This window comes from Pan paniscus, chromosome 11, assembly GCF_029289425.2.
Source record: "Pan paniscus chromosome 11, NHGRI_mPanPan1-v2.0_pri, whole genome shotgun sequence".
Taxonomy (NCBI): Eukaryota; Metazoa; Chordata; class Mammalia; order Primates; family Hominidae; genus Pan; species Pan paniscus.
This window is the reverse complement of record NC_073260.2, coordinates 10,941,839-10,953,023: the sequence shown is the minus strand read 5'-3', so window position 1 is coordinate 10,953,023 and position 11,185 is coordinate 10,941,839.

Sequence of the window (11,185 nt, the reverse complement as noted above, 5' to 3'; positions counted from 1 at the left end):
TGGAGTCTCACTCTGTCACGCAGTCTGGAGTGCAGTGGCACAATCTCCATTCACTGCAACCCCTGCCTCCCAGATTCAAGCAATTCTCATGCCTCAGCCTCTCAAGTAGCTGGGACTATAGGTGTGTGCCACCATGCCCAGCTAATTTTTGTATTTTTAGTAGAGATGGGGTTTCACTGTGTTGGCCTCAAACTCCTGACCTCAAGTGATCCGCCCACCTCAGCCTCCCAAAGTGCTGAGATTACAGGCATGAGCCATTGCACCTGGCCTGGCCTGGCCTGGAATTTTACCAAGGATTTTTTTTTTTTTTTTTTTTTTTTTTTGGTTATGGAGTCCTGCTCTGTCACCCAGGCTGAAGTGCAGTGGCGCAATCTCGGCTCAGTGCAACCTCCACCTCCCAGGTTCAAGCAATTCTCCCTGCCTCAGCCTCCCACTTAGCTGGGACTACAGGTGCCCACCACCACGCCTGGCTAATTTTTGTATTTTTAGTAGAGTCAGGGTTTTGCCATGCTGGCCAGGCTGGTCTCAAACTCCTGACCTCAGGTGATCCTTGTCGGCCTCCCAAAGTACTGAGATTACAGGCGTGAGCCACCGCACCAGGCCTTTACCAAGGATTTGACCAAACATTGTGCTCAGCACAAAGGACATGCTCAGTAAACATCTGTTGAATGAAAGATGAATGAATGAATGAATTGATGAATGCTTTATTGAAGTAATAATTAAATGAATGGTAGATGGAGACGGATGCATGAAAAAGCAGACTTTGGGACAATGGAGTGAAAGATGAAATTAATAAGGAATTGACAGTGGGTGCATGGATGTTTGCAGCCAATCAGCTGAGGTTCTAGGTGTGGCACTTGAGATATTGCTGTGGGTGAGGCTCATTGAAGGGGGCTGGGAGGGGCTTCTGTCATGCAGCAGCCTCAGTTCTGCACTTTAAGGCAAGCCCAGGACCCAGAGCATGCAGACAGATGCCCAGGGAACAGCTGTGGCGACAGGCTCCACCTCTGTGCCAGATCTTTCCATCCCTAGATTCCTGTCCCCAAGTGTTTCTGTCAATCCGGGTTTCACTGTGACTTGGCCTGGCAGCCCGGGATAGAGGAAAGAACCCTATTGCTATTCAGTGTGCCTCCATAGGCCAGGCCCTTGCCCACTCTGGGCTTCAGTAGCCAGAACCATTTATACAAAGAGAATTCTCTAAGACTGGCCGGCACTCTTACATGGTGACTGGCCAGGTGTCCTACCTCTAGAAATGAACTGACAACCTGACTCACTCCAGTCTCAGAAGATGCCAGAGCCAGGCCACCTGTCCCCACTCAGAGGGGATCCTAAGAACCCCTCCACCCTGCCTAGCATTTTTCAGCTTACAGAAGATGTTCCTCTCTATGAAGTGAGTGAAGGCAGGGCAGGGAAGCCTTCCAGATTAAAACATGCACCTGCCCGGCACGCTTCAGCCCATCGTGCTGTGTTGATGTCTTCCTTGACTGGATCACTCCCTGAAAGTGTCATATTTACCAGCTGTCTTGTTTGTCACCTACTAGAACAGAAGCCGTATGAGGGATCATGTCCTGTTCATTAGTATATCCCCAGCACCTAGAACAATGCCTGCCCCTTGGAAGGTGCTAAGTTTTTTTTGTTTTGTTTTGTTTTGTTTTGTTTTAGATGAAGTTTCACTCTTGTCACCCAGGCTGGAGTGCAATGGCGCGATCTCGGCTCACTGCAGCCTCTGCCTCCCGGGTTCAAGCAGTTATCCTGCCTCAGCCTCCCAAGTAGCTGGGACTACAGTGGCCTGCCACCACGCCCGTCTAATTTTTGTATTTTTAGTAGTGACAGGGTTTCACCATGTTGGCCAGGCTGGTCTCAAACTCCTGACCTCAGGTGATCCGCCCACCTCAGCCTCCCAAAGTGCTGGGATTACAGGCATGAGCCACCGCGCCCGGCTGGAAGGTGCTAAATTTTTGCTTTTCTTTTTTTTTCTTTTTTCCTTTTCTTTTTTTTGAGATGGAGTCTCACTCTGTCACCCAGGCTGGAGTGCAGTGGCGCGATCTCGGCTCACTGCAAGCTCCGCCTCCTGGGTTCATGCCATTCTCCTGCCTCAGCCTCCCGAGTAGCCGGGACAACAGGCGCCCACCACCACACCTGGCTAACTTTTTGTACTTTTAATAGAGATGGGGTTTCACCGTGTTAGCCAGGATGATCTCGATCTCCTGACCTCATGATCCACCCGCCTCGGCCTCCCAAAGTGCTGGGATTACAGGCGTGAGCCACCACGCCCGGCCGGAAGGTGCTAAGTTTTATTAAATACCTGGGTCAAGGAATAAATAGATACATGGACCATTGTAATCTAGTTAGCAACAACTACCATATATTAAGCACTGAGCACTGGGCTAAGCGCTTGACATGCATCACTACAGCCCTTCAGAGAAATTCTATCACTCTCCGCATTTTACCCACTAGGAACCTGAGGCCAAGAGAGAGCAAGCAACTTCCCCCAGGTACAGAGCTCCTGAATGACAGGGATAGGTTTTATTGATTTCAATTAATCTTTTTTTTTTTTTTTTGAGACAGAATTTCGCTCTTGTCGCCCAGGCTAGAGTGCAGTGGTGTGATCTCGGCTCACTGCAACCTCTGCCTCCTGGGTGCCTCATCCTCCCAAGTAGCTGGGATTACAGGCATGTGCCACCACGCCTAGCTAATTTTGTATTTTTAGTAGAGACGGGGTTTCACTGTGTTGGTCAGGCTAGTCTCGAACTCCTGACCTCAGGTGATCCACCCGCCTCAGCCTTTCAAAGTGCTAGGATTACAGGCATGAGCCACCGCACCCAGGCTCAATTAATTATTATTATTTTTAATAGAGATGGGGTCCCAGGCCGGGCACGGTGGCTTGTGCCTGTAATCCCATCACTTTGGGAGGCCGAGGCAGGTGGATTGCTTGAGCTCAGGAGTTCAAGACCAGTGTGGCCAACATGGTGAAACCCCGTTTCTACCAAAAAATAAAAAAAATAACTGGGTGTGTTGGTGGGCACCCGTAATCCCAGCTACTCTGGAGGCTGAGGTGGGAGAATTGCTTGAACCCAGGAAGTGGAGGTTGCAATGAGCGTAGATCTCGTCACTGCATTGCAGCCTGGGCATCAGAGTGAGACTCTGTCTAAAAAGAAAGAAAGAGAGATCCTTCCTGGCTAACACGATGAAACCCTGTCTCTACTAAAAATACAAAAAAATTAGCCAGGCGTGGTGGAGGGCGCCTGTAGTCCCAGCTACTCTGGAGGCTGAGGCAGAAGAATGGCATGAACCTGGGAGGCGGAGCTTGTAGTGAGCCGAGATCGCGCCACTGGACTCCAGCCTGGGCGACAGAGCGAGACTCCGTCTCAAAAAAAATAATAAAAAAGAGAGATGAGGTCTTGCTATGTTGCCCAGACTGGTCCTAAACTCCTAGGCTCAAGTGATCTTCCCACCTCTGCTTCCCAAAGTGTTGGGATTATAGTTGTGAGCCACCACGCCCTGCCAAGAGCTAGAGTTTTGGTTATTTTTTTTTTTTTTTTGAGATGGAGTTTCGCTCTTGTTGCCCAGGCTGGAGTGCAATGGCATGATCTCGGCTCACTGCAACCTCCACCTCCCAGGTTCAAGCTATTCTCCTGCCTCAACCTCCCAAGTAGCTGGGATTACAGCCATGTGACATCACGCCCAACTAATTTTGTATTTTTAGTAGAGACGAGGTTTCTCCATGTTGGTCAGACTGGTCTTGAACTCCTGATCTCAGGTGATCTGCCCACCTCAGCCTCCCAAAGTGCTGGGATTACAGGCATGAGCCACCACACCCGGCCCTAGGTTTGTTTTAGACCTAAGTCTGTGTATCTGCAAAGACCACATTCTTCAATACTTCACCACCTCACTCCTCTTACTCTATTGCCCCAGTACCCAGTGAAGTAGGAACCATTGGAAGTTAAACAGTTGGGACTCACGAGAGTTCAAGGCCATCCTGGACAACATAGTGGGAACCCATCTCTGCAAAAAAAAAAAAATTAGCTGGGCATGGTGATGGGTGCCTGTAGTCCCAGCTGCTTGGGAGGCTGAGGCAGAAGGATCACTTGAGTCTAGGAGGTTGAGGCTGCAGTGAGCCATGAGTGTGCCACTGCACTCCAGCCTGGGTGACAGAGAGAAACCATGTCTAAAAAATAATAATAATTGGGACTCAGACATACTGTATAATTCCATTTACATGAAATATCCAGAATAGGCAAATCTATTGAGACAGAAAGCAGATTAGTGGTTGCCTAGGGCTGGGGAGAAGGGCAGTTGGGGAGAAATGGGGAATGATAGCTAATGAGTATGGGCTTTCTTTCTTTCTTTCTTTCTTTTTTTTTTTTGAGATGGAGTCTCACTCTGTCACGCAGGCTGGAGTGCAGTGGTGCGATCTCAGCTCACTGCAACCTCCACCTCCTGGGTTCAAGCAATTCTCCTTGCCTCAACCTCCCGAGTAGCTGGGATTACAAGTGCCCACGACCACGCCCTGCTAATTTTTGTATTTTTCTAGTAGAGATGTAGTTTCACCATGTTGCCCAGGCTGATCTTGAACTCTTGACCTCAGGTGATCAGCCCACCTTGACCTCCCAAAGTCCTGGGATTACAGGTGTGAGCCACCACGTCCAGCCTGAGTATGGGCTTTCTTTTCAAAATAATGAAAATATAAAATGGCTTGTTGTGATGGTTGCACAATTCTTGAATATACTAAAAGCTGTTGAATGATACACTTTAAGTAGGCAAATTGCATGGCATGTGAATTACATCTCAACAATGCTGTTATGGAAAAAAAAGAGACCGGGCGCAGTGGCTCACACCTGTAATCCCAGCACTGGCCGAAGCGGCTCACACCTGTAATCCCAGCACTGGCCGAAGCGAGTGGATCATGAGGTCAGGAGATCGACACCATCCTGGCTAACACGGTGAAATCCCATCTCTACTAAAAATACAAACAATTAGCCGGGCATGGTGGTGGGCACCTGTAGTCCCAGCTACTCCGGAGGCTGAGGCAGGAGAATGGTGTGAACCCGGGAGGCGGAGGTTGCAGTGAGCCAAGATCCCGCCACTCTGCCACTGCACTCCAGCCTGGGTGACAGAGCGAGACTCCATCTCAAAAAAAAAAAATAATAATAAAAAATAAAAAGAGAGGGATGGGGCTCAGGAATCCCACCTCTGCCACTTACCTGCTTGGCACATGACTTCATACCTCCCAACCTCAGCTTCCTTAACCAATAAAATAGGAAAAATAAACATCTCCTGGGTCTTTTGTGAGGATTAACTGAGATAATACATATTATTATTCCCATTTTATCAAGGAGGAAACAGGCCCAGAGAAGGGAAGTGACTTGGGTGCAGATGGCACAGCTGGTGGGTGGCAGGTGAGAGACTCAGGCCTGGGTCTCATGGCACCACCCCATCTTTTAGCATTGTGTAGAGTGGACCAGGGTCTGCACACTCCAGCCACCCCTTCACCAACACTCTCTTCCATCTCCCTCCTTCTCTTGGGCTCTGGGGCCCTGTCTCCCCACTGCTCACGCTCAGAACAAGTGGAGGTGGCTGAGTCCCCCCAGAGCACAGGACGCCCTCTCCCCCAGCCCCCACCCTGCTCCCCTCCTGGGGCCATGATGCTGTCTTGCTTTTGCTTGTAATAAAGAAAATATCTCAGCTACCCTTCCATGGTTGCTTGGCAACCCCGAGGGGGGGTTGGGTGGGGGGGACCAAGGGGAGGAGGGATGGGGGAGGATTCTGGAGCCAATCTGGAGACAAAGAGTAGGATTTGGGTGACATGGAGCCTGTTCTTAGTGCTAACCTGGCCTGGCCGGGGCGGCGGGTGGGGGCAGCGGGCTTCCTCCCACCCCAGTGTCTCACACCAATAAATATGGATTAGGGAAATGGGCTGAGTTTTTCCCACGGGCCTGAAAGGCCGCATCTGACCTTTCTACCCCCTTTATGTACCAACGTGACAGTCAGAGACAGCAAAGAGCAGGACCCCCTGAGATGCCTCCCCCATGGCCTTCTGACTTGGGGAAACTTTTCACCCTCCTCCTTCCCCTGGCCCCAGACCAGGTCACAGCTCTGCCTGGGCCCTTGTTCCGGGGATGAGGAGGAGGCTGGTTTTCAGGTGGGCGCCAGGAGCTCCCATCCTCAGTGTCCACTCCGGGCCCTGCTGGCCGTGACCGGTGCAGAGCCAGGCTGTGAGGCCCTGGACTGGTTAATGACGGCCCTGCCTGCCTCCTAGACAGTCCTCTGCTCTGTGGCTCCCCCATCCTGTCCCTGCCCCATCTCTGCCTGGGCCTCCTTCATCAGGAGCCCTGTCGTCCGTGTCCCTTTGCGTCCCTCCCCTCAACTCCTTCCCACCACCCTCTTCTCGACTTGGTTTCCCTCTTTCTCTCCTCCTGCCCGCCCCCCACGCCCCAGTCGTCCATGAAACTAGGAAGCCCTTGTGGCTGAGGTATCTCCTGCAGTGAAGAGGGCAGGAAGGGTTGTGGAGGGGAAGGTGGGGGCCGTGATCTCACTCCCTGGTGCCCTGACTTTCTGGTCGTTGGCCGGGGGTGGGGATTGGCTGCTCTGAATGGAGTCAGTGTAGAGGCAGGAAAAGCAAACACCTCCGTGTGGGCCCTGCTGGCAGTGGATGGGAGCGGTCGGGGGGCAGGGGCCTGGGCTCCTCTCAGCCTCCTTGATCAGACCTCTCCCCACTCCTGAGGCTCCCTGTCTTCCTGGACCCTTGGCCTACAGTGTCCAGAAGGAGAGTGGGGTGAAGGTTTAGGGGCAAGCCCTCTGGGAGACGTCTTTGCTCAAATCTTTCCCTGCTCCTCTGCCCAACCCCCAGCCAGTGCCCTTCCTGCCCAGCAGATGCCAGGAAAATCTGTGCCCAGGAAGGGCGGTCTGGCACCTGAGGGCCCCGCCTGACCAGTCCTTCTCAGCAGCAGGAGCTGGGTGGGAGTCACCTTATGCCAGAGACGCCCCAGCAGTGCCATCCACCTCCTGGGCTGAGGAGTACCCCCAAGAGGCTCTGCCCGGGTGAGTGCTCCTCTGGCCCCACAGCCAGGCAGTGAGGGAGGGAGAGGTTGTCCATGTCGGGGCTCCCCAAGACCCCCACAATCTCCGTGAGTCCTCATGGTTCTGTGGCCTTTTCTGTTGTGACTGTCTCACCCTCTGTCTGGGACTCGTGTGTCACTGATGGTTTGGTGAGGGGAGCTGAAGGGATGGTTAGAGAAGCTGGAGGAGAGGGCTGGGAATGTGAGGAGGTAGGAGGGGCTGGAGTCTAGGGTATAGGACTCCTGGATTCCCAGCCAGGTTTTTGTGTTTTATTTTTATTTGTATGATTTTTAAAGTTCTGTTTTAAAAGATGAGGTCTCTCTTGCATGGAATATATCTTTATATTAAAAAAAAAAAAGATAAGGTCTCACTATGTTGCCCAGGCTGGTCTTGAACTCCTGGGCTCAAGCAATCCTCCCACCTCAGCCTCCCTAAGTGCTGTGATTACAGGCCTGAGCTACCGCACCCAGCCTAGCCAACTTTCTGATTAGATTTGTGAAATCACAGAGGCTGCTGTAATGGTTTCCTTTTAACACTTTGGATTCTAAAAGACCTTTGGAATGAGCTCAGAGAGAGTTAGCAGTTCATCCCGGGTGACACAGCAAACTGGTGGTACTCAAACCCACCAGGCCCCCTCATCACACCGCAGGCTGTTTGTGTTATGGAAGCCATCTTTGACCACCTCTCTCTTTCCCTCTCCACATGCAGTTTCCCCCTGAATTTAAGAGGCTGAGGGGTGGAGGGAGCCGACTCTGCCTAGCACCTCCAGGCCTTTCCTTTCTGTTCTCTCTCCAGGCACCATGCCCAGGGCCCAGCCTAGTAGCAGGAGCAGCCCCTGCCTGGGCCTCAGAGCGCCACAATCTCCTCTGACTATCCCTGGGAAGCCGTGGTTGGCTTTTGCCTTACATCCCCCAGAGAATGGCGTCTTTGTTCTTGGTGTCTAACCATAGTCCCTCATGTTGTCTTTAAAGCCCAACCACTTCCCAAAAAGCAAGGTCAACAGCTGACTGCATACCACAGCACCCCAGTGGTGCCTGCTTTGAGGTGGGACCTGGCTGGGGGGACCCTGCCGAGTAGAAACAGGCATTCCTCACTGGGTCAGGCTCTGTTCTGAGGTCGTCCACGTACCTTGCTGAATGGTGGTCACCACATTCCTGCAGTGTGGAGTCAGTTTTACAGATTGGAAAACTGAGACACAGAGCATTGAAGTGACTCATCTGTGGACACACTGTGAGAAAAAGAGCTGGGATTCAAGCCCATAGCTTGGCTGCAGAGCCCAATCCCTTAAACGTTCTTCCATAGTGCCTCTGATTCCTAGGAGGCCTCCGCTGGAGGTCATTGCATTCAATCCCCTGCATCTGGGTGTCTACCCAGGCCCACCTCTGTTCACAGATAAAAATCAATCAAGCTTTTTTTTAAATAAACTTTATTTTTATTTTTTGAGACACAGTCTCACCCTGTCACCCAGGCTGGAGTGCATGGCCACCATGCTTGGCTGATTTTTGTATTTTTTGTAGAGATGGAGTTTTGCCATGTTGCCCAGGCTGGTCTTGAGCTCCTGGGCTTAAGTGATCCACCTGCCTCAGCCTCCCAAAGTGCTGGGATTACAGGCGGGGGCCTCCCAAAGTGCTTGTCCAACCTCGTTTTTAAAGGCAACTGCAGCTGGGCACAGTGGTTCACGCCTGTAATCCCAGCACTTTGGGAGGCCAGGGAGGGCTGATCACAAGGTCAGGAGTTGAGAGACCAGCCTGGCCAATATGGTGAAACTCCATCTCTACTAAAAATACAAAAATTATCCAGGCGTAGTGGCGGGTGCCTGTAGTCCCAGCTACTCAGGAGGCTGAGGCAGGAGAATCGCTTGAACCCGGGAGGTGGAGGTTGCAGTGAGCCAAGTTCGCGCCACTGCACTCCAGCCTGGGCGACAGAGTGAGATTCTGTCTCAAAAAATAAATAAATAAATAAATAAAGGCACCTGCTCCAAGGGTGGAATTTCCCCTGGGGATAAGCAGACATTTCTTTATTCATAGCCTTCTGGCAGGGAGGGAAGACCCTCCCAGCCAGAACTCACCATGTCCAGCTGCCTCGTTGTTCCTCTCTCCTTCCCACTGGAGTATAATTTCAGGAAGGAAGCGGCTCCGCCTTGAGTATTGGCTCCACAACCTCCAGGCTGTGTGGCGCTGGACAAATGACTCAACTTCTCTGAGCCTTAGCTTATCAAGTGTAAAGTGGAGCTAATTATACATCTGCTTTGTGAGTCTGAGAAAGTTTACATGATAAAAGGGTATGAAGGTCTGAAAGGGCTTAGTGAGCACAGTGCATGGCACCTCTGAAGTGCACAGGACCAAGTGGCAAATACTTCTTCTCACTGCATCCTGAGGGGTCGTTCCCAGACCCTGAGATCCCACACAGCCACAGCCAAGTCACCTTCTGGGTTGCCTTACTTAGCCATAGGATTGTCCCTGTTCCCCTGTCCCCTCCCTAGTCCGGGTTCTGGCCTCAAGAAAGAAGGCCCTAGGGGTAAAGGAGTTGGAGGAGGGGGCCTTGGCAGCACCACCATCACCACTGTCATCATCCTCATTGAAACCCTTCTACCTGCAAGATCAGAGCCTCGTGCTTTTGGCCTTATAGTTTAGCCTTCTTACTACAGATAGGGAAACTGAGGCCCACAGGGGGGAAGGACTTGCTCAGGGTCACGTAGCAAATTGGTGGTGGAGCAGGAACTAGCTCTCAGGCCTCCACATTCCCGGTTGGTTTCCCCTGTCTCTTCTTGATGACTGCCCACCTCAAGTCCTCCCCTGGTGTGCCTAGGGTGTGGGGCCTGGCACCCAGTCCTGCCTGGCAGAGCCTGGAGAGAAGTGAGCTGCGGTTGGTGGAGTAGTCGCAGCGGCCCGGCGCGTTCTCAGCCCGGCTCTTTGTCTGCTGCTTTGTGATGGTAAGTGCTGCTCCTAAATCAGTTCTGTGACACTGTTATTGTTGCCCAGGGCGCAAAGAGTCTAAACTTTTCCCCTGAGGTCAAGAATGTGGCTGGTCCCCAAGCCGCCCAGAGCAGAGGCCTGGGTGGCTGGGGGTGGGGATGGGGCCTCGCCCCGAGCTGGGGCGAGATGTTGGGGGGAGGGGGTCAGCGGGAACAAAACGCTTTGAAATGCCTCCTCTCCATCACTGCCAACATTGTCCGCTGCCCGCGGGGGGCCTGGCACCGCCTCGCCGGGGCTCCGGCCCCCAGCCCTGGCCAGGCGCGGCCCGACATCTGAAAATGGACAGAAGGTTATTGTCCCTTCCCGCAGCCCTTTGTCTGCCCCAGTTCCAGATGTCTAGGCTGGGACCAGGGAACTGACCCATGGTGGGCAGGGGGGGAGGACAAAAAGGGAGAGCACGGGTCACTGCATCCTGAGGGGTCGTTCCCAGACCCTGAGATCCCACCCAGCCACAGCCAAGTCACCTTCTGGGTTGTCTTAGCCCTGAGATTGTCCCTGTTTCCCTGTCCCCTCCCCACTCCAGGTTCTGGCCTTGAGAGAAGGCCCTAGGGGTACAGGAGTCAGAGCAGGGGACCTTGGCAGACTCACGGACGGGGCTGAACCCAGCTCCACCCGGTAACTGTGTGATCTTGGACAGGTGTGGCCCTCTCCCAGCCTGCTTTCCCCATGTGGGGACCACGGACCAGGTTCATTCACAGGTAATGATGGAGCCCTCCTACGTACCAGCTCTGAGCTGAGCACGGGGGCACGCGGTGGTGGATGGGCCACTTGGATCCTGCCCTTGACCATTGTGGTTAAATAGAAGAGTAACAGGCAGCATTTCCCACCCACTACCACTGGGTCAGGTCCTGGGCTAATCACTTCATCTGCGTCATCTCATCCTTTCCATAACAAAATCAAAGATGCAGAGGCATTTTTCCTGTCTCCATTTTCCAGCTTTGGAGACTGCTAGACTCTGAGAGGTCCTGTCACTTGCCCAAAGCCAGGCAGTCTGGAGGCAGCAGAGCTGGGATTCTAGCCCAGGCCGACCGTAGCCACCAGGAGGAGTAATTCGCTAATAAATACTTGGAAAGAATCGAGCACAGAACCTGACACAGCTCCAGACTCAGAACTGGTGGTGTTTACTCCATGCATAGAGTGTCCCCATTCCA